Here is a 27919-nt window from a genome sequence, read left to right as displayed (position 1 = left end):
CCACACCGCCAGTTGCTGCTCAGAAGTGTCTTTGTCACGAGCAGTCCATCCTGCCCATCCTGGTTCCAGTACCGTCAGCTGGTTCCGGGCAGAGCCTTTGGCTTAGGTGCCTCCTTCTGAGTTCCACCAATGTCAGGTGGTCGTTGGTAGTGCTTTCTGGCACGGGTACCTCATGCTTAGTAACCGGGTTCCAGTACCGTCAGCTGGTCCTCGGTAGTTCCATTGGCTCTTGTAACTTCAGCTAGCCATCCGGGGTCCAGTACCGTCAGCTTGTTCTCAGCATTGTCTTTTGCTCTTGTACCTTCTGTTCCCCATCCTGGTTCCAGTACCATCAGGTAGTTCTGGGCAGAGCCTTTGGCTTAGGCCGGGGACACACACAACGTATTAAAAAACGGTCCGTTTTTGACGGACGAGAATCGCACAAATGTTACCAAAACAGTGATCCGTGTGCAGTGCGAGGATGCGATTTTCTCGCATCAAATGATCCGTGTGACATCCGTGTGACATCCGTATGGCATCCGTATGGTGAGATTTTCTCACACACTTGCAAAATGAGCAAATAATGGCTGAGCCTTTCCTGTCACCTGCCCAATGCCTGAGAATTTCTCGCAAGTCACACTGATGGTCCGTGTGCTGTGCTATTTTTTCTCACCCCCATAGACTTTCATTAGCGATTCTCGGCCGAGAAACGCTGACAATCGCAGCATGCTGCGATTTCACTCGGATCCTGAATACGGCCGAGAAAATATCGGATGATGGGAGCTGCCCCATTGATTAACATTGGGACGAGTGCTATGCGATTTTTTATCGCATTGCACTCGTCCGTATTACGGTCTAGTGTGACCCCGGCCTTAGGTGCCTCCTTCTGGGTGTCCGAGTTCCACCAACGTCAGGTGGTCCTTGGTAGTGCTTTCTGGCACGGGTACCTCCTGCTTAGTAACCGGGTTCCAGTAACATCAGCTGGATCCTCGGTAGTTCCATTGGCTCTTGTACCTTTGGCTAGCCATCCGGGTTCCAGTACCATCAGCTGGTTCTCGGCAGGGTCTTTTGCTCTTGTACCTTCTGCTCCCCATCCTGGTTCCAGTACCATCAGCTGGTTCTGGGCAGAGCCTTTGGCTTAGGTGCCTCCTTCTGGGAGTCCGAGTTTGACCAATGTCAGGTGGTCCTTGGTAGTGCTTTCTGGCATGGGTAACTCCTGCTTAGTAACCGGGTTCCAGTAATGTCAGCTGGTCCTCGGTAGTTCCATTGGCTCTTGTACCTTCGGCTAGCTATCCAGGTTCCAGTACCATCAGCTGGTTCTCGGCAGTGTCTTTTGCTCTTGTACCTTCTGCTCCCCATCTTGGTTCCAGTTCCGTCAGCTGTTTCCGGGCAGAGCCTTTGGCTTAGGTGCCTCCTTCTGGGTGTCCGAGTTCCGCCAACGTCAGGTGGTCCTTGGTAGTGCTTTCTGGCACGAGTACCTCCTGCTTAGTAACCGGGTTCCAGTACTGTCAGCTGGTCCTTGGTAGTTCCATTGGCTCTTGTACCTTTGGCTAGCCATCCGGGTTCCAGTACCATCAGCTGGTTCTCGGCAGTGTCTTTTGCTCTTGTACCTTCTGCTCCCCATCCTGGTTCCAGTACCGTCAGCTGTTTCCGGGCAGAGCCTTTGGCTTAGGTGCCTCCTTCTGGGTGTCCGAGTTCCACCAACATCAGGTGGTCCTTGGTAGTGCTTTCTGGCACGAGTACCTCCTGCTTAGTAACCGGGTTCCAGTAACGTCAGCTGGTCCTCGGTTGTTCCATTGGCTCTTGTACCTTCGGCTAGCCATCCGGGTTCCAGTACCGTCTGCTGGTTCTCGGCAGTGTCTTTTGCTCTTGTACCTTCTGCTACATATCCAAGTTAAAGACCCTAAAGATGACGACCCTGAAGACCGAGAAGCAGAAGAACAAGAAGACGCAGAACAATAAGCAGAAGAACATTAAGCATAAGACTAAAAATCAGAGCAAAAGATATTATCTAAATTATAAGCAGAAGAAGACTAAGCAGTGTATGGGGGTGAGTCCGTTCCTCCTCGTGGTTGCCCCTGGAAAAAACCTGCTGCCGCAGGCCAAACTGAACGCGGACAAATCCTGTTGTAAATCTTTTGTGCAGGCAGAACAGAAGGTGTAATCTTCAAACTTTTATAGATAACAACTACAGGAAGGCCTGGCTGTCACAAATAAGAATATGAAGGAGAAGAATATGAAGAAGATGAAGAAGTTGATTATGAAGAAGAATAATAGTTGAATACAAAGAATATGAAGAATGTAAAAAAAAAATAATACGAAGAAGGTGAAGAAGAAGGAGATGAATAAGGTGAAGGAGAAGTTGATGGAAAAGATGATGCTGCTGAGGATGATGAAGAAGAAAACGTAGGAGAACTTAAAAAGAAGGTGAACAGCATGGAAGTAGTGAAACATAAATATCTGACTAAATATAAAAAATCGTAACATAGTCAATATTTTTGTAACTCCGAACGTCTTAAAAAAAAATTAATTCTTGTTATTCCATTTGATTGGGCTAAACCTCTATGCCTTTAATGTTTCCTCCACCTCCACCAATACATCCTACATTATTCTTACTTGTTTTCCTTCATGTAGAATTAACCTACAAGGAAAGAAAGGGTTTATTTTAATTCCGATATTTTGGTCCCATTGACTTGCATTGGTATCGGGTATCGGTATCGGCGACATCCGATATTTTTTTAATATTGGCCGATCCAATCCGATACCGATACTTTTGGATATCGGAAGGTATCGCTCAACACTACTGATGACACAAAAAACCAATGCGTGTGCATGAGATTTCTGAAATCTCATAGATTTTGCTGGTACTTAAAAAGCAGCTGAAAATTAACATAAAAAACGTAGCAAAAACGCCCTGTGTGAACTTACCCTAAGAGTGACAAAAATAGGAGAAGGTGAGGCTCATATAAAAGTTGTGGCCAAGCCAACCATTGAAGTAGTATATAGGATATAGTAGTAGTACTGGAAGAGTAACTAAACATTCAGTAGTTTTTTTAATGTGTTGCAGGTGCTTTAGTTGTCTCATATCAGTGGTGGTTCAAGTCGTGAGAGCCCCAGAGATAGTTCAAAAGCCCCAAGAAGGGTGAAACTCAAGTGACTGGGGCACACTGTGAAAGCCTGATCAAGCACACAGAATGGAGTGCAGATTAAGTAACAATATACACTTTATAGCCTGCTTTATAGTGCCTGTCTTATATTTTATACTTTTTAATGAATTCATACTCTGCCCTGTGTGCACTTAGGCAGGAGTTTTGTGGTTTTGTTGCCCGAGCTGTGCATTTCTTTAGGAGTTTTTGAGCAATTGCATGGGAGTGTGGGGTCTCTGGACTCAGACCCCCACCGATTTGTAGAAATTTAAAGTGCCTGCAACATATGAAGAAAAAAACCCGTTGAAGGTTAAGTTAATCATTAAATACTACTGTTCTATCCTGCAGTACTATTTCAGGTGTTGGTTAGCTATAATCTTTTATAAGCCACACCCCTCAAAAAGGCCACTCCCATTTTTGCTAAGGCCCTTGTAAGAATTGACACCTGTAAGAATATTGCAGCTCATTTGAGTGTGTAACTACAAAACACATTTATTATAGTGATTTTGACTTTCAGGATCACTACTTCCTACAGTGGCACTAGAGTTCTAGTCCTATTCCTCTCTGAAGAGACAATTTGAATATTTCCCAGAGGAGCATGGCGGCTTAAATGTCTCCTCATCTCGGCATGCTTGACATGTCACTTAGCGCAAGTCAAAACGTTACTCCTTAGTTCCCGGTCAGACGCCTCTTACTCAGCAAAACCAGATTTCACACTTTGCACTAATGAGGGGCAGTACCCCGAAACACAGTGGCTTCTAATTAAGATTGTGGCTTTGGCCTTTATCCTATGTCATGTGACAAGGCTTGTTTATGGGTTGATATTGACTTTTAGGATTGCTACTTCCAATAAGTGGCACTAGAGTTCTAGTCCTCTTCCTCTCTGAAGAGATAATTTGCATATTTTCCAGAGCAGCATTGTGTCTTAAAAGTCTCCTCATCTTGGCATGCTTAACATGTCACTCTCTGCAAGGAGAAACGTTACCCCTTGGATCCCAGTGTTTAAATCAGAAAGTGCAGAAGTGCAGTCTGATGATTTCCACAGACTCATTGACTTGCACGGCCGATTTGAATGTCGGAGCAAAGTCGGGCCTGCTTCTACTTTATTGAACATGTGCACAGCCCCATAAAATAACATTGGTCTGCGTGCGATCCAATATTTCGTGGGATTGCACTTGGACCAACAATACGGCCATGTGCATGACCCCCTTTATGCCTCTAAGGCTATGTACCCATCACGTTTTAGCCACATATCAATGCTTCCATTGTGGTTTCCATCTGAATGTAATTCAAGCTTAATCGCCTCCGGGACTGTTATGACCTGGTGGTTAAGAGGCCACACTGAAATGACCTGGTGGCTAAAATGCAACATGGAACGAGCTCTGAGAAGGTGGTATCTCTACTGACCGTAGTCCCTAATCCTAACAACACAACTAGAAATACCCGTGGGATGTTCCTGACACTCCCTAGACACCTCATCACAGCCTAAGATATAACTACCCCTAAAGAAGGAAATAGAAAGCTATCTTGCCTCAGAGAAGCCCCCAAAAGGAAAGATAGCCCCCCACAAATATTGACTGTGAAAGGAGAGGGAAATGACGAGCACAGAAATGAAATTAGAGTTCAGCAAAGGGGAGGCCAATACTAAACTAGATAGACAGAGAGCAAAGGATACTGTGCCGTCAGTATTAAAAACTACAAAATCCACGCAGAGTTTACAAAAATGAACTCCACACCGACTCACGGTGTGGAGGGGCAAATCTGCTTTCCCAGAGCTTCCAGCTAGCCTAAATAAGACATAGTGACAAGCTGGACAAAAGAGACAAAATGCAAAGCAATAGAGTCCAAACAAATGGACAAACAAACTAGCAAAACTTATCTTTTGCAGACAAGGACTGGCCATATGAGAAATCCAAGGGAAGAATCAAATCCAACCAAGAACATTGACAGCAGGCATGGACTAAAGCCCAGAGCAGGTTTAAATAACAAACCCAGGCAAGGCGATTAGTGAAGGCAGCTGCTACAGCTACCTAACGGAGCAGCAGTTCCACTCGAAACCACCAGAGGGAGCCCAAGGGCAGAACTCGCAAACATACCATTAGCAACCACAAAAGGGAGCTCAAGAACGGAACTCACAACACGGGACCATTGACTTTAACAAAGCAGATGGAGTCCCTTCGTAGTGCTCTATCTGACCTAATTTTTTGCAGTATCCATTTTTTTCAGGTGGGCCCAAATCCTGGTCAACTGAGGTTTTGTGCACACCTGAAGAAGGTGGACACTGCCAAAAATGGGGATGCACAAATTTACTTTGTCTGTTTCTTGAAAGTGAGTGGCCCCATCAATGGATATGCCTGAATCCAGTTTTTTCAGGCCTCAGAAGGAAACCCCAACAGAGCTACTGATGTGTGGCTATAACCTAGTGTGAACCTCACCTAAAAATGAACGTAGCCAAAATGCTTTGTGTGCTGCAGCTTGTCTTCTTTGAAGTGTATAATATATCGAGGAAAGGTAAACCACAATACAAGCCCAGGTCAGAGTCTAGTAGAATCCATAACAAAAGTGTGACACTGAGTCACTTCTCACAGACAAGCCATGAGTCGGGATAGTCAAGGAGTCTGAGGTCAGAAGCCCGGGGGGATACATCATAAACAGAAAGAAGAAACAAAGGTGAAGTCAGGTAATGTTCCGAGGTCAGAAAACAAGGAGTATAGCGGATCAGAGCAGAATGGGTTAAACAGACGAATGTCAGAATGAGGTCCAAGGTCAGGCAATGAAAGATCAAAACACAGAACACTAGGCACAGAGCGACAAACCACACTTAGCTGAATATACGTCAAGCAGAGGTCTGGGAGTAACAGCCCAGTTAAGTAGCCTGCCAATCACATGGGACAATGATCACCTGGAGCCAGCCAGCACCTCCCAGTCTCATATTGGAAGCTGAGATGTCAATCAACACACTGACAGCTCAGCACACAGCCTGCACCAGACTGGACGAGTGAGCTGTCAATCAAAGTACTGACAGCTTCAGCACTCCACTGTACCAGATTAAATTGCTGAGCTGTCAGTAACTGCATCCTAAACACACTGAAGGGTGGGACCATGATATAAAGAATCAAAAACATTTCTATCATATGTCTCAAGGTGTCTACAAAAAATAAGTCATGACATAAGTGTCATAAAGATTAGAAATTCAAGACTTCTTTTTTGATACAGCCCAAAATGTTAGCACTAGCATATGTAGTTGTATGTAAATTCTAATAAGAACTAAAATATCTATATTCATTCTTCCCCCTTCATTCTCATTTGGTTGAATGGAAAAACTAGTAAATGGGAATCGCTGTGGCGTTTACTCTGTCGTGCCCCAGACCACATAAACCGAGCCTACTCCCCAGACACTGGGCTGATCTGGAGGCAGCAGAGTATTACACACTTATGAGGTCTAAAATACGTTGTGGCCTTTTTCCCTTGAAATAAGGGTGGAGGATTGTTAAGGATTACATTGTAAAGGAATAAGATGGCCTGCGCTTATAAGACTCGCCGCCTGTCTGGCTGCTAATCACACGTTTTCCGCTGTTAAAAGGAGACCACAAGGATCCGTTTGCCTGTAAGGAATCATAGAGACGTCCCTTCCCCCAACATCTTGCATGTTTACGCTTTCAGCACTGTGTGTCAGCAGACTTTTTTCCATTTTGCATCTCATTCCGATATGGAAATATCTATTATACAGTATGTTTGGAGTAGAGGCTATATATCGAGCACTGAACTAAACCCCTAGTGTTTGGACAGTATTATGCATCTGTATTAGTAAGCCAAAATCAAGAGGGGAATTAATGGAGAGAAAAACTATAATTCAAAGATTAGATTCACACCTGCTTTGTGTTTTGTAGCCACTCCTGGTTGTGGCTTACAAATACTGATGAAGTACTGACCAAAATTACTTCCATGTGAAAACAGCCCTTTAGCAGGACAAGTCATCAATATGAGACACCTGGAACCCCCCCCTCCCGCCGATCAGCTGATATCTGTTTTGTTGGTTGCCGGATATATGAGCAATTTACTTGGCACCTTATCTCACAAGCTCGGACTGGCCCTCAGGGTAACAGGGTAATCCCCCGCTGGCCCCCAGTGTAGATCTGGGCCCACAACCTCACTGTATGGGCTGTACGTGGCATGATTCACTCTGTACAGAAAAAAGCACCATCTCATCATTCAATAACCACGCTACCCAGTTTGTTATTATATAGACATAGAGGTAAATTTGTGAACTAAGGTAGTATAATATTTGCATGCAGGTGAAAAGTGGGCACCCCCAAAGTCAATGTTACTGGTGGGCCCTGGGCACCCCCAAAGTCAATGTTACTGGTGGGCCCTTGTCACCCCAGTCTGACACTGGCTGTAGGGGCCACATCTCTCACTCAGAGGGCTCTCTCACACACGTGTATAACTTAGACGAGTGCAATCCAATAAAAAAAGGGATGTATTTAACGAGCCAGTGCAGATATATGGGCTTTTTCAGGTGTATTCAGCGTGAGAAAAAATCACAGCATGCTGCAACTTCACTGCAAAAACAAATGTCTATGATTTTAAAAAAAATGGATGCCATATGGACCTTCCAAGCGGCATCTGATTTTTACGGATACATTACAATTCTGTAACATAGGAAAGTGTACATAGTCCTGTAAATGATTAAATGCTGTGTAAACAAACGGATTGCCGACTGACAGCACATGGATGAGAAGTGAGAAAAAAATCAACCCACTTTTCTGGATGAGAATGCGACTGATTTTTTATACGATTGTTTGACCGCGGCCATTAGGCTACGACATGAAGGAAAAAAATTATCTAATTAGCATGCTGCAGTAATGGGAAAACTTCTGGACGCCCTGAAGAGTTATAAATCACCCAAGCTCTGCCAGACTGGCCAGGTACACTGGGAGATTTTTTCCAACCAAAGAGATGAGAATTGGGAGATAGAGAGGTATGAACGGGCTTCAAGGTAGTTGTTGAGGTATGACTAGGAAGAGGGGATGGCAACAGTTCGCCTGCGGATGGGTGATGCTCCCAGATTTCCTCGTGTCTAAATTTTGGCAAATATATTCTTCTCACTATGACATTCAAACTACTTATTTAAAATGTTGCTTTCTGATTTTTCTTATCCAATTCCATGACTAATTTCCATTAAGATACATTTTTGTTTTCTGTTTACGAAAATAATTAGGGTTTTTTTACGCAATAGAAGCATTCATATTAATTCAAATTCATAATACCGCTTAGACATTCCCCTTTAACCTGTTCTAAAATATGGACACATAAAGGTGATTATTGCGTCCAGACGTTGCTCATTATACACTAATTGCAATCTTTATAGTTCAGTACACTGTACTTTTTTCTAATAACCTTTTCCATTTTATCACCTCTCCCAACAGTTATGTACACACAGTCATTCCAATCCTTCCAGACTCGCGTATCCCAATTAATGGTAATTAATATGTTCTAAGATGCACTAGAAGCGTGTGCATGACCACAAAATTCACACGCAGGCTTATTATATAGTTAAAAGGAAACTGCTTGCCAGGAAATAAGAGTCATTACGGGTCATTTATAAACCACAAAATACGAGGCTGTATAATATTTTCCTAGTTAGTCAAAAGTGCTTATTTGTCTACCTCAAGCAAAACAATGAGCACATTCCCGGCATGCCATTATTTATACATTGCTGCATACCGCACAATCTTAAATACCTAAATCCAGATATCAAGATCTTAATTCATTTTTGGGGAATTGCAATCCCCTAATATGCTCTCAAGACAAAATAACTTCAGATAAGCACATAACATTCATGTAGTCCTCCTGTGCTTCCTGTAGGGTGACTATAGACTGCATTTAATGGCAGCATAGTGTCAACTATGTCTGTAGTTGTGACATTAAGGTGGCACAAAATCTATTAAAAATGTAAAGGCCAATGTTTTAGGTTGTCACAAGGATCTGTGACAAAGTCATTGGCAAAGTGCTTGAGGGGAGATACATTTCACTGAGGCTTTTAGCTTCAGTGATTTGAAACCCAGAAGTTTGCTCTAGCACACTATTTGTTGAGAGAGGTTAATCGGCCATGTTAAGGGTTGGGTTTTTGAGGACAACCATAGAGCAGCCGGGAGGTTGTCCACCTTATCTCCAACCAATGGGTGTGGTCTGGGTTTAAATAGTCGGCCTTCTGAAGCATTCAGTGTTCAGTAGGTCTGGATACGGCAGTTCCAGAGAAGTGGTTTTGTGTTATACTGTACTGAACCCGGTTGTTATATCCTGAGTGGGTGGATCCCAGCAGCTGCAGAGACTGTATACCATTTTGTTTTGTTTTCCTGTTTTGCCTGACGGGCCCTGTTTATTTTCACTTCGCACTGGGTTTTGCCGCATGTATAATAAACCAGTGGAAGATTTAAAGAGACAGTGGTACCTGTGTCTACATCCGTGTGCAGCTGATTGAGCCGATCTACCCCAGGTCATATATGCCATATTGCAATGCAAGTGTTGCTTATGAGATTTTCCAAAATTTCATCCGCACCCAGCAAAGAGAATCAGCAGCTTGTCAATTTATGTTGTAGATTTTCACTGCGGATTTTACTAGGTCCAATGCAAAATGTATAATGAGCCGTACATATACAGCATTTAAGCAGCAAACCCAGTATGTTCCTATGCGATGGAAAAAAAAAACAATAAAAACCTAATCAGTTATGGTGCGGGACTGCCAGCTATTTCACATTAAAGAAAAAAGTGCACTTGTTTTCTAGAATTAGAGATCTGTCCCAGATAGCTTTTGCCAGGCAGACGTCTCCAATGCTGAACCATCTATATATTTTGCATATATGGTGGGATATGTTCTACAATGGGGCTCACAATCTAAATTCCATATCATCACTTTTTAAAGTGAGCAAAAACTGGAGAATCTGGAGGAAGCCCACATAACCACAGGGAGAATATTATTTGTGCCATAAAATAAATGATTTCCTTCTTACAAATATCAAAACAATATATATTTATATATTATAAATAATATAATCCGTTGCCTCTACCCTGTGCCAGTCATTACACTGGTCACCCATCCACTCCAGAATCCAGTACAAAACTACTACCCTCATCCACAAAGCACTCCATGGCTCAGCACCACCCTACATCTCCTCCCTGGTAGCAGTCTACCACCCTACCCGTGCCCTCCGCTCCGCTAATGACCTCAGGTTAGCATCCTCAATAATCAGAACCTCCCACTCCCGTCTCCAAGACTTTACACGTGCTGCGCCGATTCTTTGGAATGCACTACCTAGGTTAATACGATTAATCCCCAATCCCCACAGTTTTAAGCGTGCCCTAAAAACTCATTTGTTCAGACTGGCCTACCGCCTCAATGCATTAACCTAACGATCCCTGTGTGGCCTATTTATAATAAAAAAAAAAAAAAAAAAGGTTCCTCGCATCATGTTCTCATACACTTTATGCAGTATTAGCCCTCTGTGTCTGTACTGTTACATGCTTAGGCAGTTAACTGGTTCATGCAGCATTACATGAACACCCGAGCCTTACACTATGGCCGGTCCGAATAACTAAAGCAATTGTTACCATCCACCTCTCGTGTCTCCCCTTTTCCCCATAGTTTGTAAGCTTGCGAGCAGGGCCCTCACTCCTCCTGGTATCTGTTTTGAACTGCATTTCTGTTATGCTGTAATGTCTATTGTCTGTACAAGTCCCCTCTATAATTTGTAAAGCGCTGCGGAATATGTTGGCGCTATATAAATAAAAATTATTATTATTATTATTATAAGAGTCGTGAAAAAAGATAATATAGTTGCCTCTTATTTAGACACTGAACAGTACTCTCACTTGTGCAATGAAGTTTGCTGTGGTTATAAAGGGATGCTATGTTATGGGGCATTATGGAAGACCATGGTTGTGGGGTCACTGCGAATAACATTTATGAGAGGGAACTGTAGCTTAATCAGGTATAAGGATTCAAAATGCATTGACGGAGCCGCAGGTCTTACACCCCTCAGTGATCGGAGTGCAAAGCGCTTCCCGAAAAAACACTTGTCTTTGAAGCTTTTTAAAACTGACTTGAATTTTCCTTATAGTGTCTTCCAATAGCGAGATATATGACTTAGAACGTTCCAATAGAACAGAAGCAACAATGGAACACTTTTGTTCAATCTGATCTGATCTAAGGGCGTTAGCCCAGGTGCCTCCTGTCTTCAAATTATTTTCTATGTATTTAGCTGGCTTGCTGTGAGCAGCAGATTGTCAGTTGTAGCTTTACTTTAGATAGATGTGTGCGCTTGCGCTGTGTCTGACTTCTGACCTTGTTGATGACCTAGGATCTGTTGTGAAAATTCGTTTGTACTATCCCTTCTGCTTTTGACACTCTCTAACTTCAGGAATCTGACCTCGGATTTTGCCTCTGACTATCCGTTTGTTGTACTCCCTGATTTTGACGTACCTTCCTCTTGTTTGACTCCATACTGTTACCTGACCACATCTTTGTCTTACCCTCTGTACCACGAGCCCTCCTGGTATCTGACCTTGGACCTGCTGACTATCCTTTCTCACCGCTTGCCCATCAATAGTGACTCAGCGTCACACACGGCTTCTCTTCTTTAGTTGGTGCAGAGGCTGACACATGACTTCAAAGTGCCTGCTACACATGATGTCACTGCTATGCGCTGCCTGTGACAGTCACGACGACGTCAGCTGCTGGACTCTGGCAGGTTTCTGTGCCTCAAAACACTTTGGCTGAATGTTCGTCTTCGGACCGATATCCAGCTGAAATAGGTGCTGGCGTCAGTGTGCCTCCCTTCCGCAAGGGTCCAGTAGCAGTCAAATCCTCTGCGACCGCAATCATCAGGTCCCTGATCCTGTCGTTAGCTTTAGACATGATCTCCATATGAAGTAGATTTGCTTAAATGCCTCCATTTTGTTGCAACAAAATAATTTAAAAGGAGAACTGTTGTGTTGAAAACTGTTAGTTTTTTGCCTGTCTTCGGACAAAGTCTCCACTTGTCGGTAAAGCGATGTTGAATTAATTGTGATATATGAGTGAGTAAAATAAATAAATATGCCCAGTCCATGCCTGTAGTTGATGTTTGATCCTCTCATCGATTCTAATGCAGGCCGTGAAATTATATATTAATTGACCAAAAAGGCAAACTTGCACCTAAACCATTTTAAGATCATGGGGAAAAAAACATAATATTTAAATCAACCGACAGGTTGTAAGCAAAAGTTTATCTTCAGTCCCTTTTTGCTTTAATTATAAGGAATTCCATATACAGCAATTAACTAATACAGTACTATATCGTAAATTCTTCCTTTATATGTAGACACGATCCAGGTAATCATGGAAAGCAAGAAAGGGAAATGACATTAGTCATGGCTGCGGTGCCTGCGTTGTCATCAGAATACAGGTGCCGCTTGCCGTTCGCTTGTATTAAGCCAGCGGAGGGAAGAGATGGCCGTCAGCCCATGACAGCCCCCTGCTTTCTGTATTCAGATGATGCAGGCATTATAAAATGGAATGACAGCACGGCGAGCAGGCATCGTCAATTTTGTCTCCCATCCTCCTGAACTCGACTTTTACACAAAATCTTCCCACAAGGGAGCAATTAAGGTAATTATTAAGGAAGCGCAGTTTAGGCAATTTCCTATTTTTATTTGTCACCTAGAGATGACTTGCATTTTCAATGCCAGACAAACAGAAAGCAAATGTGCTGTGAGCATCCTCATGTCCTGATATAATCAATCTGCCTCTTTAAGAAAATGATTTAGCTCCAGAGCCGCAGCATTAATCGGGCCTCCAAGCAACTGCTTAATTTTGCTACCTCCGTGCGACATTCTGAGTGTATGAGTGTGACACGGCGCGCCGCTGTAAAGGCAGGGGGAGGTCGGAGATAATAGGATTATTTATACAAATCAAGACGCGCTTGGCGTATAGATGCCGAGCCCGTATGATTTATCAGACGCGTCTGTGGGTTCCTGTCACATTAAGAGGCGCACGAATCTGTCGCCCTCCACCGCGTAGTTCGTGCCTTTGATATCCATTCGACAGTCGGAGTACCGCCGCGGCTTGCCTGATCCTCTCTCCTGCTTGTTTTGACTCACTCGCAGCTATATTGTGGGAAAGGATTTAATCCCTCCGGAGACCACATCCAGCCCGCAGGTCTCCAGTTGCACAACCATTCTGCACGCTTCCTCAGGCACCAAATGGATTAATCCATTCTCACCAGAGTATGAGAAGTGTGCGAGGAAGTGTGGAAAAAAATTTGGCGTGAATGGATTTATAGATTAATGTCTTCAGACGCCATTAGCAATCTTGGAATTAACCCTTTAGCTGAAAACTTGCAGTCATGACTGCAGATTGTGCGCGGATTTTTACTGTTCACAGATTTGGACTTGATGTGCATTTTGGCTTTTATGAACAATCATCAAATTAAGCTTTAATAGAAATAATGCTAAATAATTCATATACTATAGAAGGTAGGAGTCAGCCTTCATTTCTAAACCAGAAGTAATCATGAAATTAACGCTTTCATATAAGAGGAAAAAGATAAATGAAATCAAGTGTTCACTGCTATTGCACCAAAACGCATCAAAAACATGTAACATCAAAATCCAACATGGGCGAAACTTTTCACTCCTCTTCCTCACACCCTGCTTGTACTATAAAGCAAATTGCCGTAGGTGCTTCTTTAAAGGGATGTTTCACTGCTATGATATTGATTGCCTGTCCTTAGGTCATCACTATCAGATAGCTGGGGGTTAGACATCCGGGACCACCACCAATCATGTCCTCAACTCCTATTCACATGAATGTGGAGCGGAACTGTGGTGACAGAGCTGTGTTGTTCAGAGCTCTCCACTCACGCAGTTTAGAACAGCTGATGAGCCAAGTGTTGGACCCCCACCAATCCGATATTGATAACTTATCCTTGGGAAAGCCATTGTAGCCAATATCACAGTAGTAGAACAAACCTTTAAAGGGAACCTGTCACCTGAATTTGGCGGGACTGGTTTTGGGTCATATGGGCGGAGTTTTTGGGTGTTTGATTCACCCTTTCCTTACCCGCTGGCTGCATGCTGGCTAAAATATTGGATTGAAGTTCATTCTCTGTCCTCCGTAGTACACGCCTGCGCAAGGCAAGATTGCTTTGCGCAGGCGTGTACTACGGAGGACAGAGAATGAACTTCAATCCAATATTGCAGCCATCATGCAGCCAGCGGGTAAGGAAAGGGTGAATCAAACACCCCAAAACTCCGCCCATATGACCCAAAACTAGTCCCGGCAAATTCAGGTGACAGGTTCCCTTTAAGTGCTTCCCGCAGGTGCACCTTTGAGTGCTACGGGTGCCCACATAGTGCTACCAAAATGGATGACCAAATATATCTGCGAATGATGTGTCAGCCGATGCTGCGTCCCAGCTACTTTCTTACCTGTCCAAACCATTGATTTTCCACAGTGGTCTTTTGTCGTACATACTGGTATCATGGCTCAGATCTGCATGCGGATGCCAGCAGTTCAGCAAGTATCTGGCGAGGCTGCAGTGGTCATCTGCTGGTAGCTACAGCAAAGGCTCAGAGAAGCATCAGAGCATCTGGTCAGGATCGGCAAGGGAATGTGGAGGTGAGTATAACTTTTTTTTCATTTATAACATCTGCGGCACTTGCTGTTTTCTTTAGGTGGACATGCAGCTTAGGCTACTTTCACACTAGCGTCGTACGACGCATGTCGCAATGCGTCGTTTTGGTGAAAAAACACATCCTGCAAAGTTGGCTGCAGGATGCGTTTTTTCCCCATAGACTAACATTAGCGATGCATTGCGACGCATTGCCACACGTCGCAACCGTCGTGAGATGGTTGCGTCGTGTTGTGGCGGACCGTCGGAACAAAAAACGTTGCTTGCAACGTTTTTTGTGCGTCGTGTCCGCCATTTCCGACCGCGCATACGCGGCCGGAACTCCGCCCCCTCCTCCGCGCAACTCACAATGGGGCAGCGGATGTGTTGTGCTGCGTTGTCACAGGGTGCGTTGGTACGTCGGCCCGACGCACTGTGACGGGCCGACGCTAGTGTGAAAATAGCCTTAGGGCAATGTCGGACGTATACTCCCAGAAAGTGGTCACAATCATCTGGATAGATTTCTAGGCATTTGGCCAATATAGGGAGCTACTGCAAAAAAATAAAAATAATACAGCATAGCATATTTTTTTTGTGATGACCCAGCGCATATGAAAGTGCAGCCTGCAGTGTCTCCTATAAAGTAAATTGGTATGCAGGCACACTTATGTCCTCCATCTGATAAATAAGGGACTAAAACTAAAATTAAATTTTATGCCAAATAGCCTCAAATATACTTTTGCTAAAGGGAATCTCAGCAGGTTCTTGCTATGGAAACTCAGAGCTGCATGGCAGAGAGCATGGTTCCAGTAATATGGAAGTTACTGGACTACTTGGTGTAGTTTTGACAAAATTCCTGTTTTCTGTGCTGTAGATGTAGCAGTTGTCAGAGTGGTGAGCTCTGCATAACCCCGCCCACAACCCTGATTGATAGCATCCTGTGTACACTGTGCAAGCTGCCAATCAGTGGTGAGGGCGGGGTTACAGTGTTTAGACTGACTTGCCTGCATGTGAGACCTAGTCCTACAGTGATAATCTCCTGCTGATAAAACACTGATTGTATTGAAACTACAGCACACACCCTAATAAGTCATACATTCCCAAAATCAGGCTATCACATCGCCCATAATTTCAAACTTTTATTGCATTTTCTTTCCTGTTAGTATTTAATGAAGGGCAAACATGAGTGAAAAAATCTTGCTTTATTTTAGGGGGAAATATTTAGCTAATGAGGGAGAAACATTAAAAAAAGTCAAGAAAGCACATATGATCGCAGGCAATATTATTAGCATAACTTATAAAAATTGCCGATGTATCTGAGGCTATGGAAACTCGGCATTAAGCAAATTAATCGCACCTCTGCGACAGCTGATGCGTATTACCCTTCACGCAGTTTTTTTTTTAAAACAGAAAAACATTAGCACTAAAAATCACACTTTTGACACCACCTTAAGGCCGACTTCACACATCCTGTTCTACATGCTGTTTTCACTGGTAATTTTTTTTTCTGGTAAATTGGGAACAAACCTAGAGAGGGAGAAGTCGTTAAAAAAAAAGGAAACAGAATAAAACTTCCCAAAGGAAAGTTTTATTAGTTCTACAGTATATCTCATCAATGCTTTTCTGATATTTCTCACAATTATTTATTTTTTCTTTTAAAAACCACATGTGAATGGTAATTTGTGAACTGGAGCACTCAACATATACATACACTATGCATCAGCGACTCATGAATACATGAACTCCAATATCGCTTTTAAAGTTAAAAACGTAAGGTATTTAGTATTTTTTTTTTCACAGAGCGCAAAGGTCATCCACCCACGTCAAGGTGTACCTTTTAATATGGATGGTCCCTAACGACTATATGTCCTACTTGTCCATTTTTCTTTTTTGGAGCATTTATCAGTGTCGTAGCAAGTAGTGATGAGCGAAAGTATTATCCGAACACGCTTGTGTGCTAACCAAGTGACTTCGGCATGCTCTAAAAATATGTTCGAGACCCCGCATCTGCATGTCTCACGGCTGCTTGACAGCCACAACACATGCAGAAATTGCCTAACAAACAGAAAATACCTGCATGTGTTGCCGCTGTCAAACATTTCTTTCGAGCATGCCGAAGACACTCGGTTAGCACTCACGCATGTTTGGATAACACCTTATCCGAGCACGCTCGCTCATCACTAGTAACAAGGCTTTCCATCACCGAAAGATATAGTATGCTGCCCGGCTAAGTCTAAACTCGCTGGCAAAGGCTTAGTGCCATTTTGGTGCCCCCTCCTGGAAGCCGGCAACCCGGGGTACATTCCTCTTCAGCCCTCTCTAGTTGCAGCCCCCTGGGTACATTTCCCAGAAATGAGGTAGAAGCTAATGCCTCATATCTCGCTCCTGTTAACAGTAAAAAGCTTATTTTTTTGGAGCGGTAGAAATATCTTTTCCATTATTTTATGTTTCCATTTCACAGCATTCGATGCTAACAGAGCCAAAAAGGTGTAGTTGAATTTTCAGAAATAATATTTTCCTTTTTTTTTTTATTCCTCTCCAAATCAGTTCAATTTGCTACAAATCTCGACAAATCAATTTTCCCATCTTGTAATTCACTGAGAGATAAATCAGCGAAATTTACTGCAAGTCTCAAGCTTGGCAAATCGGCTCAATAATCTCTATTCATTAGGAAATTAAGAATTAGAATTTTGATTGCACCTGAAAAAGCCTATGCATAGACAATACTAAATGAGGAACGTAAGGGAAAGGAACAGAAGCAGATATTTCCCGCTCGCAGTTTTAGTTAGCAACGGGTTAAGCAGAATCACAGCGCTGCCTGTGACAAGGAAGGTTTTGGTCCAATCTGCTGTGAAAGAGACAGCGGCTGTCAGTCATTCTTTGCACTCAAGCAGTTAACTGCCTCCCTGCAAGATTAGGAGCAGGATAAGTGAAGGTGTGAACGAGGAAGGCCAGACAGGTTAGAGTCCGGGCCGCCAAGATAGACAGGCAGGCTGTCTCGTTCTGTGACAAGAGTCACATCGTGACCTGAATCAGTGTCCGCCAGCATTGTATAACATCCAGTGCTCTTACAATAATTATATTGCAACTAGAGAGGCCCTTCCCAATCCCGAACACAATGAGGCCGGGGAGGGTAACACAAGATGTGACCTAGAGAGAAGACAAGGCTATTGTTTTATTATCTAAAATTAACGGACCACACATGAAACCATGTCGGGACTGAGTCCGTTGCATGGTTTTCTGTTCAGCCGTACAGCCATATTCTATTTTACACAATGAGAAAAGGATAATATCACAAAGCACCCATATATGTTAGGAGAGGTCGGCTATAAGGATAGACCTATTAGTCAGCACAAATAATTCATGGACTCCACTCCTTTCTTTTTTAAAGGGAACCGAACCTGACGTGAAATTTATGGTTCCTGATCCATGGGCAGTCTGAATGAGACACTGGCTGCGTTATTGCAACCATGTACAGTACAGACCAAAAGTTTGGACACACCTTCTCATTTAAAGATTTTTCTGCATTTTCATGACTATGAAAATTGTACATTCACACTGAAGGCATCAAAACTATGAATTAACACATGTGGAATTATATACTTAACAAAAAAAGTGTGAAACAACTGAAATTATGTCTTATATTCTAGGTTCTTCAAAGTAGCCACCTTTTGCATTGTTGACTGCTTTGCACACTCTTGGCATTCTCTTGATGAGCTTCAAGAGGTAGTCACCGGGAATGGTTTTCACTTCACAGGTGTGCCCTGTCAGGTTTAATAAGTGGGATTTCTTGCCTTATAAATGGTGTTGGGACCATCAGTTGTGTTGTGCAGGAGTCTGGTGGATACACAGCTGATAGCCCTATTGAATGGCCTGTTAGAATTTGTATTATGGCAAGAAAAAAAGCAGCTAAGTAAAGAAAAATGAGTGGCCATCATTACTTTAAGAAATGAAGATCAGTCAGTCTGAAAAATTGGGAAAACTTTGCAGTGTCCCCAAGATCTTTGGTTCCAACCACCGTGTCTTTGTGCGATGCAGAAAAGGTGAACGGATGGACTCTACATGCCTGGTTCCCCCCATGAAGCATGTAGGAGAAGGTGTGATGGTGTGGGGGTGCTTTGTTGGTGACACTGTTGGGGATTTATTCAAAATTGAAGGCATACTGAACCAGCATGGCTACCACAGCATCTTGCAGCGGCATGCTATTCCATCCGGTTTGCGTTTAGTTGGACCATCATTTATTTTTCAACAGGACAATGACGCCAAACACACCGCCGGGCTGTGTAAGGGCTATTTGACCAAGAAGGAGAGGGATGGATTGCTACGCCAGATGATCTGGCCTCCACACTCACCAGACCTGAACCCAATCGAGATGGTTTGGGGTGAGCTGAACCGCAGAGTGAAGGCAAAAGGGCCAACAAGTGCTAAGCATCTCTGGGAACTCCTTCAAGATTGTTGGAAGACCATTCCCGGTGACTACCTCTTGAAGCTCATCAAGAGAATGCCAAGAGTGTGCAAAGCAGTCATCAAAGCAAAAGGTGGCTACTTTGAAGAACCTAGAATATAAGACATAATTTCAGTTGTATCACACTTTCTTGTTAAGTATATAATTCTACATGTGTTAATTCATATTCTTGATGCCTTCAGTGTGAATGTACAATTTTCATAGTCATGAAAATACAGAAAAATCTTTAAATGCGAAGGTGTGTCTGTACTGTACTGTACATGGTTGCAATAACGCAGCCAGTGTCTCATTCAGACTGCCCATGGCTCAGGAACCATAAATCTTACATCAGGTTCGGTTCCCTTTAAAAAAGAAAGGAGTGGAGTCCATTAATTGTTTGTGCTGACTAATAGGTCTATCCTTATAGCCAACCTCTCCTAACATAATGTACAATTTTCATAGTCATGAAAATACAGAAAAATCTTTAAATGAGAAGGTGTGTCCAAACATTTGGTCTGTACTGTATGTTTGAACAACTAGCTGTGGACTGTGGCCCGATTCATCAAGTCTGCTGTTACTCATGCCGGGCTTGATGAGGAGATGTGCTGGAGACAGACATTCCTGATTCATAAAGATGCATAGGTCTAATCACTTGTAAGTCAAATGTGTAATTGCGCTGATAATTGGATGCAGCAAAATGTTGTTCACTGGCATATTGGTGTTCTCTCTGACAAGTAGGTGCCAGCCAGGAGATCTGTGTGATTCCCCTGTTGGTTCCTTAACAAAATGGTGGCAGCTATGGGAAGCGATGGGATCTGCGTGATTTCTCCGGTGTTCTCTCTAACGTATTGGTGACATATTTGTCTCACTGTAAACCTTACTCCAGTCTCTGCTGTATTAATTTTTGTGGAGTAGCGAATGACCCTTGTCATGAATTTAGCGATCGGTGGTCATCGCTTCCTTGTCCCAGCTCAGTCCACTTTATCAGAGCTGTGAGAAAATGGTGTGAGAACACCAAAAGTTTCATAATTTCAGTGCAGCCCCCAATTGCACCAAAAATATGCACCTCTTCAAAGCTTTTTACACCAGAATACTAGCGAAAAAGCTTTGATGAATCAGACTTTTTGAGTCTGAATTGAATAGTTCCAGGCAGGTCCCTGATGGCTTCTCCCCAACCTGCTTCCATGGACTGACAGTTCATTCTCTGTACACACACATAAGGGGAGACCTATCAGCCTGGAATCACAATTCCTGCTCCAGGCCAGAAGGCGGAGATCTAGACCCGACTTCTGGGGAGCTGCTCTCTGGTCGGGAGGAGGAGTCAGTTTTCAGGCTGATAGGAAGATAGTCGGAGGAGAGGAGAGAGAGGAGCAGAGACAAGGGCTCTCTGGAATTGCAGCTGCATCAGAGCTGACCCCGCAGCGGATCGCTGACAAGAAGGATGCCAGAGTCCTTGGCTGTGCGGGTGCTTTACGCCCCAACAGCCGAATCTGGAGGGCAGGGGATTGCAAGCTCCCTGGCCACCCCGAACACCCGGAGGCGCCACAGCAGACTAAGAGCCCAGGGCTGCTAGTGAACAGGCAGTGCCTGTGATAGGCTCGCACTGTCTGCCATACAGGTTGAAGCCAACACACAGGAGGGGGCTGCAGCTAGATACAGGCAGCAGGGACCAGAAAATAGAGTGCAGCAGGAAGGCTTCCAACCCCACCTGGCAAGGTGGACCCCCTGAATGCTTCCAGGCTAGCAGGACTCCTGCTGTCATCTGTAACTGGTTCCCCGTACTGCATGTTTATCTGCCAAGAAGTAAAGTTAAAGAAAAGCACTTTTCTGTGTCCCTTGCTTATTCTCTGCACCCCAATGTTCACCACTACCTGAACTGACTTATATCTGCCCTGGGGCCCTGCTCCACCCGTGGGGAGCTGCACCATCTTTGCTGCATCACCATCGGCCCCAGTGGACCTGAACCGCAGCGTCGGCCATCCCTTGCCAAACACCACAGGTGGCGTCGCGAATCAATCCCATATAACTTTTCCCCTTGCATTTTTATTGCACGCCCAGGGCCACGGAGTCGGTTCACGGCCCCGTGACTTTCCCAAAGAAGTGCCTGACCCGGTTCCGAGTACCCCATGGCCATGGTGGTCGTCGCACCTGGCTCTACCGTCAGGTTCCCTTTAAAGGATCCCATCATAGAGTTTCTGCATGAAGTGAGAATTTTTCACATTGGACAATTCAGTAAAACATTCCTCACGTCTGACAAACACATCTCACATTTAATGACATCGGAGTAAAGGGACTTAGTTTAAAATTTACACCCTAAATGAGTGTCATTATTAATCCTAACATACCTTTCTGAATGTTAAATAAATAACTAGCTTTTAGCTTGGGGGTCCCTTAAAGGGGTAGTGATAATTTTACATAATCATTTTTTCATTGTAGAAGGGGACTCTCACCATGAATTTGATCTCCCTTCTCATAACTTGAAGCTGTGAGTTGACTCTTGTGGCTGTTGCACCAAAGCCGTCCATATCCATAAATGAATTGTCTGATGAAGATCTTAAGACGGGCAATTAAGAACAACGATCTGCCTATTAGGATTCTCGTTTTACTTATCTGTGCAGCTAATGTCGAGGGTTGAGGGCTGTGATGTTGCACCTAGAAGGGAAAACAATAAAAGGTAGTTGAAAAATTCAGCATGGTTGATCATTTTCCCTCTGAGAAATAATACCCATGGGTCTCCCACAGCGCACAAATAGATCCAATTGTTTGTCGCAGGGGAGGCCACTGACAGCAAAAGGCCCCTGTGCAGGAATTGAGTATGCTGCCCCCCTCCTTCACACCACATAATGCATTCATATTCACAAACATATATTAAATACAGTATGCACGTGCTAATATACTACATACTCATTTACACATACAGTTGTGCTCAAAAGTTTACATACCCCGACAGAATTTTTGCTTTCTTGGCCTTTTTACTGAGAATATGAATGATAACACTAAAACTTTTTCTCCACTCAGGCCCAAATTACCAAGCTATGTGAACTTTTGATCAGGGTCATTTGGGTGTTTTGGGTTGTCATTATGATTTAAAAAGAGAAAACACAGTAGTTTGACAACAAATGGCTTCACCCAACCACTAACCATGAATGGAGAAAATGTTTTGGTGTTATCATTCATATTCTCTGAAAAAGGCCAAGAAAGAAAAAATTCTGCCACGGTATGTAAAATTTTGAGCACAACTGTATATAAATATATGAAATACACACATTTTGTGTTTTGCAAGACAAGCTGTAGGTTGTTTAAATGTCGATCTGCCAAACTTGTATGTAAGCGTTACATTTGTCTCAGTTTTATTTATGGATGTACTTGAGAAAAAAACCTTCATGTAAACTTTTACTCCAATCAATACCAGATATGCATCGGCATACTACTAATAGCGGCAGACCATGAGGCCGCTTTGGAGCCCATGAGCTGGGGGTGCCTCTTATACTGTTTGGAGGGATAAGTATATTGTATTGTTTGGAATGCTATGTGGGGAACATTATATTGTTTGGAAGGCTAAGCATGTGGCCATTACACTGTTTAGAGGACTATTTATTGGACATTATACCATGTGGAAGGCTGTGTGTGGGGCATTATACTGTGTGGAGGGCTATGCGCGTCCCATTATACTGTGAGGGGGCCATTATATTATTTGGAGGGCTATGTGGGGGCCATTATACTGTGTGGAGAGCTGTGTGAGAGCCATTATACTGTGTGGAGGGCTGTGTACAGCCATTATACTGTGTGGAGAGATGTGTGGAGTCACAAGGGCTATATGGGGGTCATTATACTGTGTGAGAAGTCATTATACTATTTCAATGTTTCTAGTGGGGGCCATTATTCAGTTTGCAGGCCATTTTATTAGGTATGTGGCCATTATACTGTGCACATAGCATTATACTGTGCAAATGGCCATTATACAGTGTGTGGGCGCCATTATACTGTATGGAGAGCTGTGTGGGGACCAACATACTATGTAGAGAGCTGTGTGGGGGGCCATTATACTGTGGAGGGATTTGTGGAGTCTATCATACTGTCCAGAGGGCTGTTTTGGGCCTTCATATTGTGCAGAGAGCTGTTTCGTGGGCCATCATACTGTGTGGAGGGCTGTGGGGACCGTAAAACTGTGTGGAGGGATGTGGGGGGCCATTATACTGTATGGATGACTATTATACTGTTTGGAGCGCTGTGTGGGAGCCATCATACTGTATGGAAGGCCATAATATTGTATGGATGGCCATTATACTGTATGGAGAAATGTGGGGGGTCTCATATGATGTGGGAGGACAGTGTCGAGGCCATCATACTGTGTATGTGGGACTATGCGGTCATCATACTGTGCGTGTGGAGGATACTGTGGAGGAATTCACTGTAGGGATATCATCCTGTGTTTTGGGGGGCACTTTCGTTTGCCTCATAGAGCCATGAAAGGGGAATATATGCCCTTCTATGACCCTGCTTAATGTTTTAATTTTTACTCTTGAATCGGGGAGCTCTCAATTAGGACTTCTGTTCAATGATTTCTGTCTGTGCCCCTGCAAATATATACCTTATGTTATTTACTAGTAAGTTGCATTTATTTTTAAAAAGTGAAGAAGAAATGTGTTTTTTTTCAATTGTCATTATTTTTTAGTCATTTTATTGGGATAAAAGCTCTGACTGTTATGTTACCCACACGTTTAATGAGATGTACTGGTATATAGGAATTTATCTTTATGTACCACTACAATATGCCTGTAGGCTGGTTTCACATTTGCATTTTTTTTTGCGTTTTTGCGCAAAAAAAGCATGCGTTTTTTCCCTATACTTAATATTAAAAACGCATGCCTTTTTTTGCATGCGTTTTGACGCGTTTTGACAACGCATGCGTTTTTTCTCTGCATGCGTTGTGTTGCAGAAATGCAACATGTAGTAATTTTAGCTGCGTTTTTTTGCGGCAAAAAAAACGTATTGATGTCTATGTAAACGCATGCGTTTTTAAGCACATGCGTTTGCATGCGTTTTTATAGAAAAACACAAGAATACACACTGAAAAGCCACCCCCCAACCCTAACCCTAACCCTAAGGGATCCTAACCCTAACCCTAAGGGTTAGGGTTAGGATCCCTAGGGTTAGGGTTAGGGTTAGGATCCCTAGGGTTAGGGTTAGAGTTTGTGTTTTAGGGTTAGGGTTAGAATTTGTGTTAGGGTTAGGGTTAGAGTTTGTGTTAGAGTTTGTATTAGAGTTTGTGTTAGAGTTTGTGTTAGAGTTTGTGTTAGGGTTAGGGTCCCTAGGGTTAGGGTTAGGATCCCTAGTGTTGGGGTTAGGGTTTGTGTTTTAGGGTTAGGGTTAGAGTTTGTGTTTTAGGGTTAGGGTTAGAGTTTGTGAGTTTGTGTTAGAGTTTGTGTTAGAGTTTGTGTTAGGGTTAGGGTTTGGGTTAGGGTTAGGGTCCCTAGGGTTAGGGTTAGGGTTAGGATCCCTAGGGTTAGGGTTAGAGTTTGTGCTTTAGGGTTAGGGTTAGAGTTTGTGTTAGGGTTAGGGTTAGAGTTTGTGTTTTAGGGTTAGGGTTAGAGTTTGTGTTAGGGTTAGGATCCCTAGGGTTAGGGTTAGAGTTTGTGTTTTAGGGTTAGGGTTAGAGTTTGTGTTAGGGTTAGGATCCCTAGGGTTAAGGTTAGAGTTTGTGTTTTAGGGTTAGGGTTAGAGTTTGTGTTAGAGTTTGTGTTAGAGTTTGTGTTAGGGTTAGGGTTAGAGTTTGGGTGAGAGTTAGAGTTTGTGTTAGGGTTAGGGTTAGAGTTTGTGTTAGAGTTTGTATTAGAGTTTGTGTTAGAGTTTGTGTTAGAGTTTGTGTTAGGGTTAGGGTCCCTAGGGTTAGGGTTAGGATCCCTAGTGTTGGGGTTAGGGTTTGTGTTTTAGGGTTAGGGTTAGAGTTTGTGTTTTAGGGTTAGGGTTAGAGTTTGTGAGTTTGTGTTAGAGTTTGTGTTAGAGTTTGTGTTAGGGTTAGGGTTTGGGTTAGGGTTAGGGTCCCTAGGGTTAGGGTTAGGGTTAGGATCCCTAGGGTTAGGGTTAGAGTTTGTGCTTTAGGGTTAGGGTTAGAGTTTGTGTTAGGGTTAGGGTTAGAGTTTGTGTTTTAGGGTTAGGGTTAGAGTTTGTGTTAGGGTTAGGATCCCTAGGGTTAGGGTTAGAGTTTGTGTTTTAGGGTTAGGGTTAGAGTTTGTGTTAGGGTTAGGATCCCTAGGGTTAAGGTTAGAGTTTGTGTTTTAGGGTTAGGGTTAGAGTTTGTGTTAGAGTTTGTGTTAGAGTTTGTGTTAGAGTTTGTGTTAGGGTTAGGGTTAGAGTTTGGGTGAGGGTTAGAGTTTGTGTTAGGGTTAGGGTTAGAGTTTGTGTTAGAGTTTGTGTTAGAGTTTGTGTTAGGGTTAGAGTTTGGGTGAGGGTTAGAGTTTGTGTTAGGGTTAGAGTTTGTGTTAGGGTTAGGGTTAGAGTTTGTGTTAGAGTTTGTGTTAGGTTTAGGGTTAGAGTTTGTGTTAGGGTTAGAGTTTGTGTTAGGGTTAGAGTTTGTGTTAGGGTTAGAGTTTGTGTTTTAGGGTTAGGGTTAGAGTTTGGGTTAGAGTTTGGGTTAGGGTTAGAGTTTGTGTTTTAGGGTTAGGGTTAGGATCCCTAGGGTTACTAGGGATCCTAACCCTAACCCTAACCCTAGGTATTTCTGCTTATAGTGGGTTTTCTAGTTGATTTTGATGATTAGCAGCTGTCACACACTTCTCATCATGCGTTTCAAAAACGCAAGCGCAGGAAAAAACGCATGTAAACGCGTCAAAACGCCGCGTTTGTGTTAAAACATGCAAAAACGCATGCGCCTAAAAAACACAGCGTTTAAACACGTTTAAACGCGTTTTTCACCAAATGCGTTTGCGTTTAAAACGCTGCGTTTTAAAACGCAAATGTGAAACCAGCCTAAAGAAGAATACTATTTAGATCTTTGGGAAGACAAATTTATGCTGTACTTTGCAGTTCAACAGGTGGCTCACTGCTTATGTTTCTGTCTGCCATGCTATAGGTTGTCAGGTTGAAGCCTCTGAAAGACCACTCTTTTCAAGAATAGCAGATAATTGACTATATAAGTAAGCATCTACTGAGCGCAGACAAATGCTGGGTCCTGTCCCTGACCTTACTGACAGGACACTGTGCAGCTGATCTGGCTGTATCAGCGCTATGTCTGGCCCTGGTCTGCAGGACACCCTATTATTCCTGGGATTTTCTAACAGTATATTGTCTACTTGTTTGAACAGCTCATGTCTATTCTCTTTAAGCTGCAGATTCTAACATATATACTGATAAATTCTGTTTAGTGCATCTGAAAATATTGGTTCAAAGTGTATTTTTTATTGGACAATTATTGTGAATAGGCATTCCTATGAATGCTCATTTCCAGATATTTGGCCAATGTCAATCACCCAATGAATGAGTAAAATGCTTATCAATTGGGGGAAATGATGCTAAAATCTTTATCAGTGGCACATCTTTTGTGTAAAATAGAAATTAGAAAACTGGGTCTGCTTTCTACCAAAAACAACATCCCCCCTGGCTATGGGTTGTGTCTAGTATTACTGCTCAGTTCATCTGACGTGCCCTCTAAGATGCAATACCACACACAATCTGTGACTGGTGTGATACTGTTATAAAAAGAAAACGACCATGTTTTTCTAATCATAGAGATCTCCTTAAATATAAAAGATAATTGGTCACCGTTTTGTATTACAATACTAATATTTAGCTTCTTGCATTTTCTAAGTTGGTTTATGTGGTACAATTTATGGGGAAATATCTTCTCTGCTGTTAAATTACATTGCAAAAATATTCACCCCATCAACTTTTTACCTGTTTTGTTACATTACAACTAAATATTTTTGCAATCCGATTTGTGTGTGATACATCAGCACTAAATAGTTTATGTTGGTGAAGTGAAATGAGAAAAATATAGGCATAAATTAAATTTATGCAATCAAATAATAAAATTTGGCATGTGCATATGTATTCACTCTTTTTACGAAGAAGCCCCTAAAAGTTTCTGGTGCAAGCAATTACCTTCATAAGTCACATGCTTAATGAAAGGAAGTCTACCTATGTGCAATTGTCACATGTCTGTCAGTATATACACATCTTTCTGAAAGGTCACAGAGGCAGCAACAACATTAAGCAAGAGGCACCACTAACCAAACAACACCATGAAGACCATGGAGATCTCCAAACAAGTCAGGGACAAAGTTGTTGAGAAGTATAAGACAGGGTTGGGTTCCAAAAAAATATGATAATGATCCTCCAGAGCACCATCAAATCCATTATCATCAAAAGGAAAGAACATGGTACCACAACAAACCTGCCAAGAGAGGGCTGCTCACCAAAACTCTCACCTCGGGCAAGGAGGGCATTAATCAGAGAGGCAGCACAGAGACCAAAGGTAACCCTGAAGGAGCTGCAGAGTTCCCAAGCAGAGACTGGAGACTCTGTCAATACGACCACAATAAACCTTACACTCCATAGAGGTGACCTTTATGTAAGAGTGGGCAGAAAAAAGCATTTACTTACTCACAAAAATTGTAAGACTCATTTTGATTTTGCCAAAAGACATGTGAGAGACTCTCCAAATGTACAGAAGAGGGCGCTATAGTCAGATGAGACCAAAA

Source organism: Ranitomeya imitator, chromosome 3 (assembly GCF_032444005.1).
Source record: "Ranitomeya imitator isolate aRanImi1 chromosome 3, aRanImi1.pri, whole genome shotgun sequence".
In the NCBI taxonomy this organism is placed as follows: Eukaryota; Metazoa; Chordata; class Amphibia; order Anura; family Dendrobatidae; genus Ranitomeya; species Ranitomeya imitator.
The sequence above is the reverse complement of the archived record's forward strand: the minus strand, read 5'-3'. Positions refer to the sequence as shown.